Source organism: Bacillus rossius, chromosome 13 (genome assembly GCF_032445375.1).
Source record: "Bacillus rossius redtenbacheri isolate Brsri chromosome 13, Brsri_v3, whole genome shotgun sequence".
Classification (NCBI taxonomy): domain Eukaryota; kingdom Metazoa; phylum Arthropoda; class Insecta; order Phasmatodea; family Bacillidae; genus Bacillus; species Bacillus rossius.
In genome coordinates, this window is record NC_086340.1 from 22,319,516 (window position 1) to 22,341,669 (window position 22,154).

At 37.3% G+C, this 22,154-nt stretch overlaps 1 long non-coding RNA gene across 3 annotated transcripts; it reads right to left on the bottom strand.

The window, feature by feature from the left end:
• Window positions 1-7,809: 7,809 nt before the first annotated feature.
• LOC134538359 (uncharacterized) lies at window positions 7,810-14,385 on the bottom strand. 3 transcript variants are annotated; one of them, XR_010076124.1, is made up of 5 exons: window positions 14,286-14,385; window positions 12,140-12,362; window positions 11,319-11,397; window positions 10,129-10,200; window positions 7,810-9,786 (listed from the first exon to the last, which is right to left on the bottom strand). It is a non-coding gene; the product is annotated as an uncharacterized LOC134538359 (long non-coding RNA). The 3 variants fall into 3 exon arrangements; XR_010076125.1 differs by having other exon boundaries at window positions 14,020-14,385; XR_010076123.1 differs by having other exon boundaries at window positions 12,741-14,385.
• Window positions 14,386-22,154: the final 7,769 nt, after the last annotated feature.

Sequence of the window (22,154 nt, forward strand, 5' to 3'; positions counted from 1 at the left end):
CACATAAATCTAGACAAACAAGGGAAAAAAAGGGAAAACGCTGGTGCGGAGTCCCACTCAGGGGCGTAATCAGGGGGGGGGGGGGGGGGGGGGTTAGGGGTTCTAACCCCCCCCCCCCCCTTTAGCACCAATTATTTTTTCTCATCTGAAAGCAGGTTAGCTAAAAGCCTGAGTGTCTTACTGCTATCATCGGCCACTGCACTGGAGGGGAAGAGTAAGCGAGCCCTACCGATTCTCCTTCCCTTCCCCTACTCCTGTCGCGAGCAGAAGCTATAAGGCTGTGACGCCGTGACGGGTCCCAAGTTTTCAAATATCTTACACCTATTGTATTTAACCAACGGGGTAATTATAAGCAGGTATAAGCTGAAGCTAATTGTTTCCAGGAATAGGCCAGTTCTGCCGAAACCCAACCATTTTTATTCCTTTTTTTTGTATTGTCGAGCTTCGAGCATGATTAATGATTTTGAGTGGAAGTGGACAAGGCACTTAGATTGATTAAAATATCTTTAATTAATTTCTTACTTCATCACTCAAAGAATTTTTTTATTAAAAAATTAATAATATTTCTACCATTAGAATATTTAAAGTTAAGTACCGAAAACTGCTCAAATAGCACTATTTTACACCTTAAAATCCAAATTTTTCCGGGGAGGATCCCCGGACCCCCCCCCCCCCCTTTTAATTAGGGGGGGTTTACCATGTTTCTTAACCCCCCCCCCCCCCCATACATAAATCCTGGCTACGCTACTGGTCCCACTAGTCGCAGTTGCCCGGCCTGCCCAGTTCTGGAGCCGTTCCTAGTAGGTAAATTCTCAATCATACTGCTTTGACAAAGTATTTAATATTTTAAATAAAATAAAATAGTGCCATGAGAGACAATGGCCTATGATCAAATCAGAAAGTCACTCACAAGCCGTAAATTTTTGAAGCATAAGTTTCGGGAAAACAAGGCAAACAATGCTGAAGTAAAAGGTTTTAGGTGTAAAAAAAAAAAAAAAAAAATTACTTTTAGAACTTAAAATATTTTAACAAAGCAAGTAGGGTGTTATAATATCTTCTTGACTTTTCATGACCAAAATTAGGTACAATTTTTCAGAATAATTTTTTCTAAAATAATTTATCTAATTATGATTTTTCTAAAGAAATAAAGAAAATCTAGTCTCCGATTCCTTTAGCCAGCCTGGATCTATTTTCAATTCCTTATTTGAAACCAAACTTTGCGTATGGCATGTTATACTAAGAAGGAAAAAAATTTTAAAAATAGCTTTCATTCTGGGAAATTTCAGGCTGGAGCATAACATTTTTTCCCCTTGAACTACTATCACTAAGAATTTCTCATGACTTTTCCATGATAAGTAAATTCCCTGACCAATTTCAGCTTCTCTGACTTTCCTGAATGAGAACACCCTGCAAACATTATATTATAATGTAGGTAATTGACATTAAAAACCAACCTTTTTCTTCAGTTTATTATTCACATTTCCCAGCAGCTGCTATTTACCTATTGTATTACATTGTATTTCAATTAGGTGCATGTTTTCTTGAGCCTTAACTTATCAGATTTAGATTTACACCTGCTTTGGGCTTCCACTTAGGTGCAAAGTCCTCCCCTACTTCAGCCTTCCACACCTTAGACTTTGTCCATAGGCCCTTCACACCCTTAACGTCCAACACCTTACCCTCAAGTCCACTCAATAGGAACAAGTGCTTTCCCATTTATCTATTTTTGTGATTACAATTTGAAAACAACTGTGGTAACAAAAGTCAGAACAGAATATGTATCTAGGTTAACTGTGACAAGTGTGTAAATGCACTGTCATTTTTAAATAATAAGTTACAACTACCTATCTAAGATATATGGTTCAACTATAAAAATTGTGTGCGCGTTTGAGATGAGTAATTGTATTCTTGTAAAACTATGACAGCAGAAGGGCTATTACATTTGAGAATGATTTTAAGATACTATTTCAATAAATTGCTACTTATGAAAGAAGGTTAACATCACTCGAACACTTTCTGCCTACCGTTAAGTTAATTATATTAAAACTTATTTTGCACGAAGTTCAGCTACAACCCATTTTACTTCTTTTCTCCTTTTTTATTTAGAAGGATAGTCATAGAAATACACAGACAAAATTAACACTACAAATTAATATCGTAGACTAACGACAAACATAGAGCATGTACCACTGAAGAATTTGTACCGACGTTCGTGCAACTTCGGATTTTTTTTTTCTAAAGACGTAATGTAAACATGGCCGGTCAAATTGGCTAATCCAAACATACAGTGATATTTCATTGTATTATAATTCTCTTTAAATTTACGTAAGTTTTAAGTACTGTATTAAATTAACCTTATTTTTTTACGCAGCTGAATTTTAGCATGTAAGTAATTGTGCGTTGTTTTAAGCTCATTTGTGAGATTACCATTATAATTACAGTACAGATCTTTCAAACATTATAAAATAAATTTTAAACTAAGCATCATAAAAATAATCGCTTGTGTGATGTGCGAAAAACAGTAATTGTAGTAATGTATATTGTCTTTTTTGCGAAATTAAATCAAATACTGTAGAGGGAGAATACAGGACAGCTCGCTCGTTTTCGCGAGAAACCGACGGTGCTGCGCTCTCGCGGCTCGGCGTGCTGACTGCCCCTAGCTGCCGCGACCACGGCCGCGCCATACGAAAACCTCTGAAACTAAACTCGCTGAAGTACAAAGAGTAACCGTCAGAATTGAAAGGAAATATTATTAAATATTTTTTTTTAAATTTATTTGCCTTATAGAACGTAAAAATTTTCCTTAAGTCAAAATATTTCTTTTAGAAAAACATACTATCGTGAGTTGTATTATTTCCCACTTCCCGCTTTCATTGTTAACTAAATATGCCTTATTTCATGGTTTGTTGATATTATAGTGATTTTACACTTTGTTTTTTCTTCTTATTTTCACACAATTCCTTTTCAGATAATGTATTTCCTCGCAAAAGCATCGTTTACACCTTTTATAAAACAATTGATTATGACATTAAAATATTTGTTTTACGATGAATGTGGGAAACCCGGAGTAAAGAAAACATAAAAGCAAAAAAGTCATGCACATGTAAATTGTATGGAATATCTAGCATAGCAGTGGTTATAAGGTATGATCGGGGAAAATAAACTTTTTGCTACCTATTTAGGTACAGCTGGATACAATTTTACAAGCATATTCGTCTCTTGTATATTATTTGCCTTTTTCATTTACAATGGAAGTGAATCTTGTAAAACTTGTTCTAGCTCTGGTACCATTGTAATAATGCATTTATTTAAATATTATTATTTTAAAGTAACGAGGTATTAATACATATTTAATATTTATGGTAGCTTAAGATGGTGCAATTGTAAGTTCTAATTTAAGGATTATATTGTTTATTTACATTGTGTCAAACGATATGTACTTCTACATATTTATGTCATACTGAAATTATGTATTTTTTCATCTCCCTTTAATTTTCAATATTATTTAAATGTCCATGTTATTTAATTTCATAATATCGTGCTCAAATCTCTGTTAACTGTACATATAATTATTATATATGTATTATACACTATATGAACAACTGTACTCATTATATTGCAAATATTCATAAAAAAAACTTTTAACCAATAGGCTGTTGAACGATAGCAAATCAATAGTATTTAGTGGCTAAAAAATTTGGATGATTTAATTAATTCATTAGATAATTCCCTAAATGAACGATGATTAGCAATAGAATGCTTTGAAAATTTTTACTTCAATTTTCCTTGAAAATATGCTGTTCATTGTTAACTATTTTTTACATCGAAAGCAACTAACTTTTCAGCAAATAAATTTACATCTGCATGGCCGCAAAGAATACGACGGTCAACACAATTTTTTTCAAAAGAATCTGTTGATTAGTCTAGGTGCAATGACGAGTTGAATTTAATACATTTTAGGCTTGGAATGCATGGCCGTGGGTGCTGTTATCACGCCGAGCCGCTAGGTAGCAGCACTGACGCTCTTCGCCCGCGCGGCTGTGCTATTAGTATAGAGCTGTCCTGTATTCTCCCTCTACAGTATTTGCTATTAGTATAGAGCTGTCCTGTATTCTCCCTCTACAGTATTTGATTAAATTCAGTACGTAGTGATAAAGTTCGTTTTGAAACATGTACCATAATTATAGTACCGCGCGATAAAACCGAACGAAAATTATCATACGCTTCAGTGCAAGAAGGGCATACGTATTATGGTACATAAAAATGCATTTGCAATAAAAAAAATTAAATATCAAGATTTGATATTCTCCAGATTTAAATAAAATAAGATTATATTAACAAATATGTATAGTTTAGTGAGCTAAATGGTTATTTTTTTTTATTAAATTTCCAACAGCAATATTCTGCTTGATACAAAAGATTAACCATAATGTCCTTAATGTCACACATGCCATAACCGGGTGACATGACTCCAGATTTTAATAAAAGAAGATTATCTGAACAAATATTTATAAGTTAAAGTGTTCTATAAATATTAATTTTTTTTTTTGTTATTATAATTGCAGGCGTAGCAATATTCTGCTTGGAACATCAGATTAACTATAATGTCCTTAATGTCACACATGTCACTTATATTCCAACACCAATTTTCAGTAGCTCAATTGTCTAAGAAAATCTGGTTTTCGTGCTTGCTTAATCACGGGAAAAAGATTAGCTACAAATGTCATAACTATATGATTTCATTAGTAATCCAGTATAGACGTATGATATGATTGGTTATGTTATGTGATGCGAAAGCCAGGCTTTGCATCGAATGCAGAATCCTTTCGGCACCCGAGTTATCCGATATGCGTGCAATCGGGTGAATGATATATAGCAGCGGGAAGAAGTTTGCAGAATAAGCCTTGTGGGAGTTTGTCGCTCTGTCGTTGCAGCCAGGGGCGAAGCCAGGGAAGGGGGGGGGGGGGGGGGTTTGGGTTCAACCCCCCCCCCCCCCTAGCCACACATCTTTATTTAAATTTCTTATTCATCAGAAAAAACAAATTTCATATTAAAAATTAATAAAAATTTTACCATTACAATATTTAAATTTAAGTACCAAAAACTGCTAAAATAGCACTATTTTACACCTCAAAATCCAAATTTTCCGGGGGAGGACCCCCGGATCCACCGCTTTAATACGGGGGGGGCATGCTTCTTAACACCCCCTATACACAAATCCTGGCTACGCCACTGGTTGCAGCTGCTTGGCTGAAGTTATGCGATACGACCTTATCAAGAAAATACAGTACCTTCTTTGTTGCCCAACCAACCAGTCACGGCTACTGTCTCCATTTCAGATGTTAGCTATGCGAAGAATTAATAATAAACTTATTTCAGCCCATGCTCATTCATTTTTTGGCCAATTTCGGCGGTCCTTCAACCCAATATCATACAAAATACGGTAATCCTAAACTTTTAATTAAAAACGTTCTTTGCTGAACTGGTCCATTCTTAAATGAAATAAAATGAAACCAATGTACGATTGTAACATTGAGCATAAACACAATGATACCCGTGATACCAGTTTATATAAAGACAACAGATGAAAACACACTTATGTGAATGTGTTCTCAAACGAAAAATAGATTATTTTCCATCATAACTTATTGCCTAACAAGTAGGTAAATATTTTTGAAATTTAGTTTTGTAAGGTTTCCGTTTGTCTTTCTGTCGTACGGCCCGACAAGACTAAATTAGAAATAGAATCTACTTCCAGCGGACTACCAGGGTGCATATTTAGTCGGGCTGACGTCACGGCCCTGCCTCTTCACAAGCGCGGCTCCAGAGGAAGGGCGCAGGGGGCGACAGCCCCTTCCGAGCCCAAATTTTACTTCTTATTTCTCTGTATGGAATATTAATGTTAACTTAAATACTTTCGTTAGTGTGCTAAACTCTTCTTTCAATCAAAATTTGTACGAAAATACTAAATTTCAATATTTGAGACCATATATTTTGTGGAATATCCCAACGGCAATGTCATGATTATTAACTGCATCCTCCTGCGTGTGAGAGCCCTGCCCGAGAGGTATTCCTGGAGCCGCCATTGCCTCTTCACTTCGCATCGCTTGGCCTCGCCTCGTTAGCTCACGGACACGAGAGTGGCAGCCGACCTGAGGGAGGTTTTTAATTCCCCCCTCTCCTACGCCGGGCCTCAGGGCCGGCCCTGGAAGGGGCTTGTGGAAAGACTGAGCAGGTAATTCCTGCCATGTTTACTTCAGATACCCTACCACCCGGCGCAGCCCTTACTCACTCCACTGGCGGCAGTTTTCAGGTCGCTAGGCCTGACCTAATAGTCGTGCACACTTTCTCCCAGGAAGCCACAACCATGGACACTGCTGACCACTGACTGACCCGGATTCCATCTTGTCACCAGGGCCGTAGTCAGGATTTTGGGGAGGGGGGGGGGGGGGTACAGTTCTGTGAAAAGGTAGCTCCAGTTTTGTGAAGGACGGGGGGGGTCCAAATTTTAGAAAAGGAAGGGGAGGGTCCAATTTTTAGAAAAGAAAGGGGAGGGGGTTCAGTTTTATCAAGGAGGGGGTCCAGTTTTGTTAACATATTTTTCATTGAGTTAAATAAAAATCTGTCACACTAACATTTCAGGAAGAAGTCCATCACTTATCATTGAAATTAAAGTAAAGATTTTTCTTGAGAAAGAAAGCTAAACTTTATATATTTTTGATTATTATGGGGTAAAGTAGGGAGGGATGCATTGATGTAGCCCACTATAAGGATTACAATAATCATTTCTAATTAATCCCTGTGTAAAATTATGTATTGCTTATAATTTTCTAATTCTTATTTCACTGGTTCTTTCTGTTATAAAACCCTGAAGGGGGGGGGGGAAGGGTCCGGACCCCCCCCCCCCCCCCCCCAGACACGTCCCTGCTGTCACGTACAGTCATTACACCTGAACTCTTGGCCAAGTTTCAGAAACACATGAACGAACTCGAAAGAAAGAAAGAAAAAAGAGCGGGAGCACCACGAGGAAACACAGGGATGGACCCAGCAAACCAAAAAGGCAGCGGAAAATACCGCAAGCAGTCACGCCTCGGCCTCTTGCGGTCTTGAAACGCTACGTACGGCTCGCTGAGTCAGGCCCCCCCCCCCTCCCCCCCACAAGGCTTGGTCCACGCACAAGTCAGCACCTCTTATCGCCTCGTGCCAGTCAGCTATCTTCTGCGGGGTACTCCGTCCTTGACGTGTATCACTTCAAGGCGAAATACACGGACCCTGTCGACCCCACCCACACCTGGGAGGAGCCCCTGCCCCACTTCTCAGTAACTGCAGCAAAGAATGACACACTACCACCACTCACTACTCTTTCAGTCATAAATATGCCAAAAGTGGAAGTCACCCAATACAAAAAACCTGTTACAGACGTGGCCCATTGCACTAACTGCTGGCAGTTTTTGCACACTAAGAACTTCTGCCGCCTGGCAACTCGCTGCAAACACTGCGCCGGGCCCCACACTCACACCGCCTTCCCCACTCTGGAAAAAAAAAACTCACTGTGCAAACTGCAAAGGCAAGGGAATACACGAGGAGAACTCTAAACTCTACCCCGAATACCTGAGACACGTCCAGGAGAGACAAAATCAAGCGTCTTCGCGCGCTGAGAAAACAAAGCCTCGTGCATCCCAGTACTCGCCAGCGAGCTACCCACTGCTACCACCCGCTTCTTCTTCAAAACCAGTTCGTCTCATGTTCTCATTCGCACAGGAGACGAGAAACGACAACAAAACACACGACACGTCCGCACCTCACCCCCCCCCCCCTCCCCCAATACCTGTCCGTTTCCAAGATCTTCCACTCTCATCCAGTCCGCACTCTCCGATCTCCGCGACCTCATGCAGTTCCTACGCGACGCCAACTTTGTAGCCTTCATGGCTCACGTGAAACCTTACATTCTCCTTTCCAGTACAGTGACCGAACCTTCTATAAAACCCCTCCTGCTCGTTCAGGCCCTAACAACTTTCACGGGCTGCGAGTAATGGTCGTAATTTTTATCTGCCTCAAATCCTAGTACCATTTCCTTAGCCACGGAAATTCTGACGTAACAGCAAAGTACAGACTTCGACACTTTACAACCACTTTCTTCCCGCAAACAAATACAAAGACGCTGTATTTTTCGAACACATTAATTTAAAATTAATGAAGTCACAAATAATTACGTAACTAAGTATTTTCTCATTAAAGCCGCACAGGAAAATAAAGTGTTAACACCTAGTTAAAACTGAGCTATGATTGGCCAGAGCCAATTACACTTCTAACCAATCATAACGGAGCACCGACTTCCGTTACGTTTTTAGGCCCAATTAAGCTTCTCAATTAAAGTAAATTCAATACTAAATTATTAATAATAAATTATTATAAGAATTAACACTCCCCTGGAGCCTCGGTCGCTTTCCCCGATCACTAACGAGCTTATGAAATAACACATTTCGGCTAAATTCATAAATAAATTCTCATTACCAGAAGACCCACAATATTCCAAATTTCGGCGGTTTTAGGAAACATGGGTAAGTGGGGGACCCCTGCCCTCACCCTCTACTTCAGTGGGCAGAGAGAGGGGGTAAAACAAAAGGGTATCTGGTGGAAATGTGGCAACACTCTTCCCCTACAAGATCAGCTGCTGGGTTTGCCCTGGTGACCCCAGAAATGATCAATAAAAGACGAGAGGCTCAGGGGGAGTTAGCACTCAAACTTAGTGATTACAGAATGGGAAGTCAAGAGCCCCTCAAATGGCTTGTTCTTCCCTCGTGTGAGGGCTTCGTCCAATGATGAAAAGTGGCGGCAGCGGTGGCAATCTTGTATTTCATTGGCTACTGAGTTTGTAGGCCTGTCGTGTCGTGCCCGTCGTGGTATTGTGATTTCAGCTTAATTTAAATGGGACAGGAACAAGTAAATCAAGTTTCAATTGTTGAAATCATTGCTGTTGATCCTGGAGTACGAACTTTTAATATCCCAAATAAAAAGTTTACGTAAAAAAAACTTCACGTGGTTAAAAAATAAGTATTTATGTTACTAACACCAGCAAAAGTTGTATATACAACAGCACCTAGTGGAAAAAAAATTCTTTGTATACTTTTGTTTCGAACACAGATTATCGTTCATGTTTTTGACTATGAATTTCAACACCTTACTGCAATGGTTCTTCCAAAGAAAAAAATTTTCAGACAAAAGTTTTATGTTTTCATACTTATTATATTATGGGAGTTGTAGGGATTTTTATACATTTAAAAAAATACCTCAAACCCATATTTCGCAATGTTGCCAAACCTTCTTCCTTTCATGTATATGGAAATTACAGAAATTTTTTCAATTTTACATAGCTTATGGTCTTCACTTGCAAACACCTCACACACACACAGGTACTAAAAATAATTTTAACAAATTAATTCATCTTTAGTTTACCTAAACAGTTTATATGATACGTTATTGATCACTGAAGGTTAGCCAGCACAGTACAACTTACAAGAGGTTGGTATTATAAAAATTACATAAAAAATTAACTAATTGAAAGTTGTCATTAACTGTAAAACCAAACTCTGCTGAGTTCACTGTACTGTAGCATGGAAACCACAACTTAGTTGTTGGAATGTTCCACCATAACATAATGGGATTTATAGAAGAAGGGGCTACAATCTACTTCGGGAGTTTTCATAATTATGGCACACTGCTTTTCCTGCTGCCAGTCACTTTTTATTTACATAACAGCAGGATGTTTTTCTTCAGCATGTAAATCTGAAAAGAATAAAAAAAAAAAAAAAAAACCATAAGTGTTTGTCATGGACATTATTCAATCAATTAGAAATCTTAAATGATATTTCATTAGAAATACAAATTAATTACATTATTGTAATTCCGTATTGAACAAATTAAAAATATTTTTGGGAGATTTATTCATAAATATTTCACCTTCAAGTTTTTTGGATAATGCAGTCTAATGATAGGTGTCTTATTGAACAACAATGCAACTGCAATCAATTAGAGAAAATGTTTTAGATAAACAAATTGTTCACCTTTGCTCTAGCAAGAAGGTAAAAAAGTTTACATAAAATAGCAACCTACTACAGAAATTAATACCTCGCCATTGAATGCTGCCTCAAAATGTAACTGAGATGCCTCAGGCCTTTCTTGTTCAAGTGGAGACCTTCCCTGGAAATAATATTTAAAAAAAGTAAGTTGAACATAAATAATTTCTTAAATATCTTTTTTTTTTTTTTTCCAAATTAATTTGCCTGACATTAAAGCTAGAATTTAAAGGAGTCTATATAATTATATTTACTTCACTGTTAATGCACATTTTTTAAAGTTCTCTGTAATTATTTTCAATCATTGTATAATTGCTATTTCCATTTAGACTTGTGCTATTTTATGTTTAGTAAAAATATAATAAGGATGGTCAGAAAAATAGACATAAAATTTTAAATTGCTACTTTCAAAATGTTACACACGCACAAAACAAACAATTTTTTTTAAAAACTGTCTTTCAAAAGTTATCACATTTTATTGATAAGTCATTCAAGGCAACGAACTAATTGCACTGGATAAAGTTGCAAGATAAATTTGGTAATCAAAAATTCCATTTTAATTCTTAAAATGCTAAAGCTTCGGCCACACAGAGCTCTATGCTCGCTGTGTATGCTATGTTTGCTATACCAGGTGGCCAGACAGACCAGTCTAGTTCGCAATGTCGGAGAGATGCATGCCATGAGATTCGAGTAATGATTTCGACATTAAGTTTTTAAAATTTATTTAAAGTGTGAATAAATATAAATACAATGTAAAACAATCATTTGTAGACAGCATTTGCAATTTTATATTTGTGCAAGATAAATTTGAACGTTAACTGAGTAAAAAGAAAATTGTTTTTTTCACTTATCTGGTATATTAACCACCCTTCAAATCAAATCCCGGGCACTATCCCGCATATTCTGCTTTTCATATTCTTCTATTGATTTATTCCATAAACATGGATATTTTCGCCCTTCTTCAATTAACCTTTGCGTCGACATAAAACCAATTTAAAGTAAATCCAGAAGTACAGCACAATTTCACGCCGAAATAAATGTTTTTGATTATCTGTGCATGCGTAAAGTCAGCGACAATTAGAAAAATAGCTGAGAACATAAGTTAGCGAACACAGCTTGGTGTTGCCAGTCACACCTGAGATGCAGCTGGCTATATTTTCTTCGCGTAGCGAACATAGCGAACGTAGCGAGCATAGCGCTCTGTGTAGCCGTAGCTTAGACTGTGTTTATACCACTTGCTACCTTTCAAACATATCCCACTTTGGTTCATTGTTGCGAGAGAACTCCGAGAACAGGTCCACCAACTCAACTGGTTTATGACCTGTACGAGGATAAAAATCATTCAATCAGTACTGACATAAGGAATGGTTAGTAGATTGATTACAATGTGTCCCCAAAACACTGGAGATAATTTCTTCATCCTCAATGTAGACACAACATATGTGTAACAGCAACGTATATGATATGTACATAACTTGCTCACAGTATTAAAATAAATTCTTAAAATGTATTATATAACAATAGGTAAATGTTTGTTCGTATTTCATGCTGCCATGCTGTTCATGTGATTGCTAACAAATTTTGCACACTTGACTTTCCAAATACGATACAGACCACTGTCTAGGTGAGATTTCGATAAAAAAAACCCTTAAAACAAATTTTATCATTCTTGAATAATAAATTCAAATCTAGGTCACAAACATCCAAAAAGTGAATGTGTGTCATTTCTCCATGTCCGGAATACGCTCGTACAATAAGGTTTAACAACTTGCTATCCTCCTCTGTGAGACGTTAAATTGCGCGGACTGAATGATTAATAGTGTTAGTTATTAAATTTTTTTGTCCCCTAGCCCATGGTTTTTAAACCCCCCCCCCCCCCCCCCCCTTCTTCATGGTACATTCAACATGTATAAGCTAGATATTTGTAAGAAAAAAGTGTCTCTGCTAACACAATTATTTTGAGGTCAGCATTTCAGATACACACCATTACACTGTGGTTCCCTGGTTATCATATATTATGTATTACATTATACCATGTAATATTTAGTAAATGTATTACTTACAGTTCATTTGAGTCCTGTTATAACATATCTGCTGATTGATGGCCTTAACAGCCCTTTTCAGGAATATATTGAAGTTCAATATTTGGCATCTCTTTTCAAAAAATTTCCACAGACGTGGAAAGGGAGATAGTGTACAAACTGAAACACTCCTCCGACTCCTGATGGTCAAGAATCGAAGGAGCCTCCTTGTAACTGTCTTTAGTTTCAGGTGTGGTGTACCTTTCTGAAAAAAAAAAAAAATTATTGTGCAACAAAGTAGGTATTTAATATGTAACAAAAATGTAGTCGTAATATATAAGTTTAAAATAGGTACTTTCATAACACTGTTATTTTAAGTGCACAATGTGGGAAACGGAACAATAAATTCATTTTTGTGAGTTCCATTTGTGCATGTTTGCTGGAAAATTGAGAATTTTTTTTTTTTACTCAATTTAACCTTTAAAATAAGAAACATACCTAGTATTCTTAACAAAGCATAAAATATATTCTCTCCTGTACTTGCTTTTAATAAATTAGTTTTTACATAGTATATGCAAGACAATGACTGGAAGTTATATTATTAAAATGATGTTATCCAAATTTTTAATAGAATTAAACTCACCAAAACATCATTTGTTAATTTGTTTTCTTTAAGACACTGCTCAAAATGTATCCATCGGTGACACATGTCACACATAACCCAATGGTTTTGTTTCCTATTACCCTCTTTACCACAATAGAGACACAAATTCGAAAGATCACTTGATTCCTCTAACAATGCAGTTATCAGCATTTTACGAAAATTACTTGAACTGAATGTATCTTGAAAATTGTTTTGCTGAAGAAAGACAGAGGCATAGAAAATTAGAAATACGCCACAACTAACGTCGGTTTGGAGAGGTATTTTTACTTTCAGCTTCTAAACTTGCCAGGCATCAATGCTAATTTTTCCTATACAGAACTTGTTTCTGGAATCCAAAAAATTATCTAAAATTGCATCATCACCATCGCCAATCAAAGGGTCCACGTGCCAAAGTTCATGTGTCTGTAAGTTTGCCACTAACAGACACCAATGCACATCTTGAAAACTGTAAGGCATTATCAAAAGAACTTTGTTATGCATGTCATGAAGTTTGGAGATGTATAAAGAATGAAGAGCATCAGGTTTTACCAGCATAATATTAACTGCAAAAATTGGTATGAAAGCGATCTGTTCGTAAAATACCTCATCTGTTTCACAACGTTCTACGAAAAGTGCAATCTTCAAATAGACTGTAGTAGTCGGGGCCACGCAAAACTATCTCAAAACCACAGGTGTCGATAAATTTGGAAACAACGTCAAAATCATAGACACAATAGTATGAGGTGTTCCTAAAAATTCCATTCTTCATTGCTCATGGGTGTAAATAATTTATCCCCCCATTACTTACATATCTCGTGAGGCTAACTTTCTTCCCTGAATCAGCAAATTTATTAATTCGCAGGACAAGTTCATGACAAAGTAAATCAGGATCAAATGATTCAGTCAGGGGTGCATTGATTATGAGTTGTTTGATAAAGAATATAACAAATACACCACAGTTCCCAGCATCACTCTGAATGGAATGAAGGATATTGCTGCATATTTCCAAAATATGGACACTTATTTTATCATTTGAAAATGTATTTCTTTCTGTCAGGTAAGTAGCAAATTACTTGAAAGCGATTTCTGTACTAGACATTTCATCCCCAAAGACAATATCTTCACGACCTTGTGAATCCACGTACGTAAAAATTTTGTTGGCAAAGACAGCAACAATGAGTGTCCAATGTTGATTCCTAGACATTAAAACGTATAATACACTTTGTTGCAGTGCTGAGGTTGACTGAATTTGTGTCAGCACCAGATTCCAGCTGCTTACCGTGCAAAAGAAAACTGCCTAGCCAGTCAGCTGGTACTAATCTGTGTAATTTGAGATTCGCCAAACAGTAATGCAACACAAGCATCAATGACCACCACCTGACAGCCACTCCTTTCCAAACAAAGTACTATTATAGTCCTCTTCCATGAATATGACTCCATCTCCACCATATAACCCTATACATGTTCGCATGCTGTCTACATAGTGAAGAGATTTGTCTACATTACAAACAATTTTTTTTTCCCCACTGCCTTGGTGCTACATACAGCAGAAATTTCTCCAAAATAAATATGTATTTTGTTTTTTCATTTTCTTTTGCCAAACCTCAGAAACTTGGACACTGTCTGCGTCATCAACATAGGATACTTCCAGTGTTGCCAGCTGCCAGGTCTTTTTTAACGAATTATCGTTTTCAGTGCTCAAAACTATCGTTTTTCGAAAGACATTATGGTACATTATTATTTTTGCAATATATTTTTTTTAAGACTCAGCTATTCACAAAATTGTTAAACAGGCCATGCCCTAACCCAGGTCATACTGAAGGCAAGTTATTTTTACTTTAACGCCACCTTGTCTTGAAAAGTCGTTATTTAAATCAGTACATTTTGTTTTGAAACATATTTTTATCATAGTTGTATGTGTATCTAAACTGTATAAATACAAAAATATTAATATCGAAGTGAGCAAAACTTTTGTAGGTACTATTACATTAATTTAAGCTTCATACATTTTTAATGTTAAAATTACATTATATAGGTATCTTTTTAGTTTATTCCAAATCATTTCAAGAAATTTGCTTGTAATTGTGTGTCTTCGATGGATAATTTCATGGACATTGCTGTTTATTTATACTCAAATTACAATATTTGTTATAATTCATTATTTTTGTGCATGGATTAAATTAAAAACATGCAAAACACGGTTGCAGGAATTTTAATTGAAATTTTGCTAATTATTAGCATATTAAGCTGTGTGTGTAGTTTTTACAACTCAAAGGAAAATAATAATGGTTCACATTTATCCGAGAAAGAAACTGTAAGTAATATAGAGCCAAAGTATTTTTTTAGTTCAAAGACAGACTCGATAGAAAAATTGGTCAAATCTGGAGAGGCAGAGTTCAATAAGAAGCCAAATTTGAAAGAAACTGCCATTCGCAGGTAAATACAATTAAACTATTTCATGTAAATTTACATTATTTTATATAGTTCATAATAAAACTGTTGACAGTGCTAGATTATGTAACTGAGATGTAATGTTAAATATAAATTTGTGATATATTGACGTCGTCCGACCGAAGGCCACCCTAAAGCCCGACCTGCGACCGCCAGTATCCGACCCCGCTAACGGAACGCACCTGAGTCAGGCGAGCACCGGAACAAAAGACCATGTCCAAATTAACCAGCCACCGCGATCCCTGTGCATTATAAATTAAACGTAATTTAATGATAACATCAATTTTAATTAAAAACCCCATCCAAGGGAAGTGCGACGTAGGAGTGCCCGGGTCACTCACGTGTGATTTTTTATTAATACATTTGTGAGTGCTTCCCTTGTGGCCTTCAGCCTAAATTAAATAAAGTAGTTTGTGACGTAATTATGACCTCCCCATTTTTTGTGTATAACTCGCCACTGGAGTAGTCAACAAGTGACGAACAGTCTCCAGTGTGACTCACATTATTCAAACTTAATTAATGCAAACTTGTCGAATCCAATTCCTAAAATATATTTGCGTATTAGGTTAATTTTTATTATTTAATGTGTGAATTTAGAGCCACTTTCAATCTCTTATTAATGTAATAATTTCCGAATAACGGAACTTTAGAAACTTTGGCGCGAGAGGACGCTGAGCCCTCCCCTCGCGCCAGGGCCAGACACCAGTACCGAGCGACTCGCGGACTGGGACGGACGTGCGACCTTTTCATATTTAACTCCCCGTGTGCACCCGGTCCTTTTACGGTGTAGGGCCTATCCCAGCCGCTTAAACGTAAACTCCCCGCACAACGCATTACGCGGGGCAGTGCAGCATTCAGCACGGGCTGACTCCCGCAACCACAGACTTTCGAGTAATCGCCGAGTGCACAACCACCGGCAACAACGACTTAAAAACTTTTAACGAATTTCATAGCGAGCCGCGGTCCACACAGGTGGGCCCGGGCGTCGCCGTTCGCAATTTTCGGGATTGGCCGCCTCCAATCGAACTCCCTCCCTCAACCTCGACTGGCGTGAGGACTTATTAGTGACAGCGCGTCAGAGCGCCCAGTGTCAACCTAGTGTAATTTGTGTAAGGAAAATTAATGTGCATAGTGTAACTGTAACTGCAAGTGTAACTGCCGATTTCAATTAAACGTCCACTCCACACACTCCGTGCGCGACGTGTATGCGACAGTGCAAAACTAAACTCGTGTATGTTATTTTGTGAACTTCCCTAATCCAGTCAGGGATCAGCGTCCTATGCTGTGTAGGGCCAGTAGCATACCTACCAGTAGCCAGGGATCCCTCCCACCACGACCACCGCCACCGTTCCTAGTGGGCCACGCAGGGGCATTCGCACCCAACGACCCAACTCGTGGTTAGCCACAGAGCTAGCCTGGCGCCCTCCCGGACACATTTTCAGTATTAAAAAAATGGTTGTCTGTAAAGTCAGTTTACGGACGATAGTTTAACGTGACGTCATAACAAAACATTGATGAAATAATTGATCCAGAAGAAAATGAAATATCCAATTCGGCCTGAGACTGAGCCGTAATAGGTTTTTGCAACCAAACCATTTAGGCATTAAAAATATGTTATTCTTTGAGGAAGTAATTTTTTTCTAATTTTTCTATCTTTTGTATGATAAAATCTACCTCTGCATACTTTTATGAATAAAATTGAATAATTTTTATTGAATTATCACTATTTTGTATGGATACAGAGAAGGAGTGAAATGAAATCTACAATTTAATTAATAAATTTACTTTTATTTGCACTCATTAATTCAAATACGTTTATTACTTTTTTAGTGTCGCGTGTGCCGTATTTATTTTTACAAGTACAAAAATGAAAGTATAGTGGCGGCGGGGTTTCAATTTATCAACCTTTGGATTGGTAGTCAGCGATGCTAACCGCTTGGCCACGAGACCATATTAGAGATAATAGTTTCAGATGTTATAGATATATATAGATATATATTTATAACAATTTTGTTCTCGGTAGGGGAATAATATTGTTTTGGTTTATAACATGATTTTATAACAAATGTGCAACCCGAAATACACCAAACTTATTTATAATGTGTGACAATATTTTTGAAAACATTGTGCAAAAGATCCCGAGTGTAATTTGAATTATTATGTGTAACTGTAAAACACCATTGTTCGTTAAAAACGTATTTGAATATTCAACATTACTTTTAAATAACCGTACCGATTGTGCTGAAAATTGGTGGACGATCGTTAAAATCATAATATTAATAATTCAAACGACGAAAATATGATTGAAAAGTCAAATCGATGGTTGTTCCAATCGAGTAGAAGAGAGATGCCACACATGCGTACAATGAGCATAACAGAACACATCCGTAGTGGGACATCCGTAGTGGGACAATGTGCGTTACGGGACACTTTTTCGTGTGTGCAGCCGGCGTTCATCGATTTATTAGACGTCACGTCAAAAACCAGCCTTCCCGCTAGGAACCACACCGGACCTCGAACACGAGAACCCGGACAACGGCAATACATAAACAATATAAACATAACAATTTACCCTTTCTGAATACTACTAAATATGATTTTTGAATTATTGCCCAGTTTTGTGGTTTATGTGAACAAATTGTGTAATTGTGTAAAGTGTTAGAGGGCCAAAATTTAATTTATAATAAAATTTCAACCTAAAATTTATTGATTTGTTCTTACAGATTGCTCCATGTGAATTCTACAACAACATTGAAACCCAATCCTTGTCAGCATGGGGGAACAGGAGTAATAGGAAACAAAACTATTGTATGTCTGTGTCCAGACCATTATGGAGGCTACCACTGCGAATATCGCACAGATGTATGCCAAGTTTATGGATGTGTGAATGGCAAGAGTACTTGCAGGACATTGTCAGGTGGAGGATTTTCATGTCGGGAAGCAAGAATTTCATGCTGCGACAGAAATATTTGTCCTGAAGACTGGCATTGTGTACCTAACGATAATGATCATGGGTACAGTTGCGAATTTGGCTCTAAAGATAATACCGATTACTGTCAAAATGATTCCAAAAATGCATGCAGTAATAACATTTGTCAAAATGGTGGCCAGTGCCATGGATCTTCTTGTCGTTGTCTCCTACCATTTACAGGTACATATTGTGAACTTTTAATTAATTATTGCACTAGTGACCCATGTCCTTTTGGTGTAAAGTGTGAGTCTAAATTTGGAGGCTATGCATGTCAGTGTCCACAAAACTTGATGGGAATTCACTGCAACATATTAACAAGGCACGGAGCAGAGCATCTAGAAGATCTTGGCTTACTATATAATAATGTTCAGCATGTAGGTGTAGACTCAGTATACTGCTTATATGCTAATGCTCTTGGTTCTCTACCACATATCCTAGTGACACTAGGAGATAGCAAGCAAATAGTTATTAAGAGAAATGATTTCATTTCATTAAACAGTTCTGGGGAAAATGTAATGAATTCATGCCCGTCAGAGTTGCAGGCCCCCACGAAACCAAAGTATGTCAGAATTTTCCAACATAGCTTTAAGGAAAGTGGTGTGCAAAATATTTCTGTTGTTGTGAAAACTCAGGGCTATTTGACTGCAAAACATGCATATTCTGCACATGTTGAGCACATGCTGCAATGCAATATGTCTGCAGTGTTGTACCATTGTGCTACATCGACAGAGAAACCTACACCATATACAAGGAGGAGCCATATAGTCATCATGGTACACACTGAGCTCAATTGTCCACAGTTTCATTTGCTGCGCACATGGAGTCTCTACAGAATATACCATAATGAGGAAACTAAAAACAATGTGTCGCTCAGTCTTGTACATAGCATAACAAATTTAAATTCCTATTTGGTTATACCTTCTTTCACTTTACATACAGGCGAATATTTCGTCAATCTCACTGCACACATGACAATTGACGAAAAAAATACAAGCTCTCATGCATATACCCAGTTTGATGTGAAAGAAGTTCCACTTAGAGCCATTATTTTGGGTGGATTACTAGTTTATCAAAACTCGAGGAACAGCATAGAAATTGATGCATCTGAATCGTACGATCCAAACTTTCCACGGGAACAGCAAACGCCTCTGTCGTTTATATGGTATTGTTCACTTTTTAAATGGAAACAGCTAGCTCAGAAAGGAAAATACATGTGCGATGGATTTGACGAGCAACAGTTAAACGCCACAGGAAGCAAATTAAATCTCCCAGCAGGCTCCCTGATGCCAAATGCTACCGTTTTGTTCAAGGTATTCGTGTCGAAGGCATCGCATGTAAGTGCAGTGACACAGCAATATGTGAAGATAGTAAACGAGGATACACCGTTGTTAAGGATCCGCTGCCATCACAACTGTGACGAGGACCGACTAGACCCCAACAAAGTGACAAGCATAGAAGCCTACTGTATATCTTGCAAGAACACAACAAACGAAATTATTGATTTCAAATGGACTGTGGAACCAGGCATAGAGCCTTTAAGTACTGAGTTTGGCCTAGAAAATCCACTTTTATTGGTCCATGAAAACTCCTTTGAAAGTGACAGGGAATATAATCTAATATTTAGAGCATTCTATGCCAGTTCTTTACATAAGGGCGGTATCTTTAATAGAGATATCATCGGGCGAGTAGAAACTAAGGTTATTACAAATAGCCCTCCACACTTTGGATACTGCGTACCAAATCCTAAGGATGGATTTGCTATTACTACCCACTTCACCATAGACTGTCATCACTTTCAAGACAGTGACACACTAGTGACCTATGAAGTTTCTCACTTCAGAAGTTTCGAGGTTAGAGGAATTTTCGTCGGGTAAGTAAAATTTTCATTTTTTCCTATTTCTATCGTTACTAATAAATTAAGAAATAACAACTGCAAATTTTGTGCTACAGGACAATGTTTATTTTAATATCAAATTATGTAGTTTTAACTGTAAATTACTCCCGGACATAGGTATGACAAAAAAATTTTAAAAACATTTATGATATATTTTGAATATTTATTTCACTCCCTCATGTCAAGTATGTATGTATTGTGCTCATTTCATACACTTCCATTAATTATAGAAGACTCGTATGAGTACCGATTTCTCTGTAGCTTCTACTGCCTATTAATCAACCAGATATGCCAATTAACTTCTGAATTTTAACATCAATATTTGAATTTTAGTCAAATACACATTAAACATTCAATTTGTAAATGAATATGAATACAGTGGATTTGTAAGTGTAAGTTAGGTATGATAAAGTTAAGCATTTGTATCACAAAAAATATTCATTTCAATGAAGATTAAGCTGTCTGCATCCACAAAAACCCATTTTTGAATAATACTCGCTGCCTTTAGTAATGTGTTGCCACAGCACGGTCTCCAACAGAGTGGTGGGGAGACAAGGCGGAAGTCTCTCGGTAGCATTGCTGATGGATGCTGTTGTCTGGCGCTAGCTCCGTCAGGAAGAGCAACCTCCAACAGGGAGGAGAGTCTTGGACCATTCGGCCCATGTGACTCACAGAGGGACCACCCGCGCTGTAGAAACTATGGCGGTGTGCAGGCTAGCCTGAACTAGTTGGCGCGCACGTTGCGAGTCCGTGGTTTGCCCCTAGCTAGGTTAGACACTCTCTCGTGTGGACACTCGCTGGGACAAATTAACAACTGAGTGAAAACAGTACTACTCACATTTCAGGTAGTAGTCGCATCCAGCTTTAATGCAGCACCAACATGGAATTACTAGTAAATAAAAAACCCTGTCCAAAGCAAGTATATTGTATAACCCCAACCAATGGTCGAAAAAGACATAACTTACAGTTTGATAAACAGTCAAAGAATTTCAGATGTGTTCCAAAAAGTTATGTAAATGTTTATATCATTGGCATTATAAATGATCACAAACCAAATAAAATAACCACATGACCAACAAAAATTCAAAGGGTTAGCCACTGTAATTAGTTGTTTTTTTTGGGGGGGGAGGGTTAAAATTTGTTGTCTGTAATTAATGTGTTTAGTAGGATGATAGTTTTAATTATATATATTTATTATAATTTTGCTTAAGTAAAGGTTTGCAATGATGAAAAATATTACCACTTATTACAATAAAAAAACTAAAGTTGTTATGGAAAAAAATCTGTTTTTTAAAGGAAAATGTGGTTTGCAAATTTGGGGAGTGAAGGAATGGAGGCAAGAGACATAATTTGACCTCTCAGATTTACTTGCGGGGAACTACACCTCCTCATCCCAACCATTTAGAAACCTCCCTCACTCAATCCAACTTGTTGGCATGGCCCTGTATGTAACACATGATATGTAACTATTAGCATGCATAGCAAAGTCTTGCATTGTGGCAAGACATTGGATCCTTTACACATCAGAGGATTCGGGTTCGGATCCTGTTCCAACCATTGTGATTTCAGCTTACATTCACCATAGTTTCCGGAACTCCTTTATTCAAAAGCCAGGATTGTTCATTGCCAACTGCAAACACATATTATTCACCAACTTTATTTTATCTAGGCTTACGACTAGATTTAAAGAGGCATATAAAATATTTACCCAACAAATTGTTTAAATTATTATGTATTAAAATGTAGGCAAGCTCTTATGACTGAAACAAATTTTGTTGCAGGTATGACATCAGTTCCCACATAGAAGACATCATATTAGTAGCAGGAATGGTCGAGAATGACTATTTAACTTCACTGAAGATTTATGTAACTGATAGTTTAGGAGCATACAGTCACTACGATTACAACGTCACAGTTAAGCCTTTTCTTTTTCATGTCCCCGACCCGTACCAAGTTCTTCTTGGTATAAAATCTATGGGGTCCGGCAGTCAATCTCACCTAGCGCTTATGTCAGCTGCAGGAAATACACGAAATGTAGTTCAGACTGTAATGTCCTTAGCAATATCGTACAGCGATCTAATGGGACGTGAAGAATTAG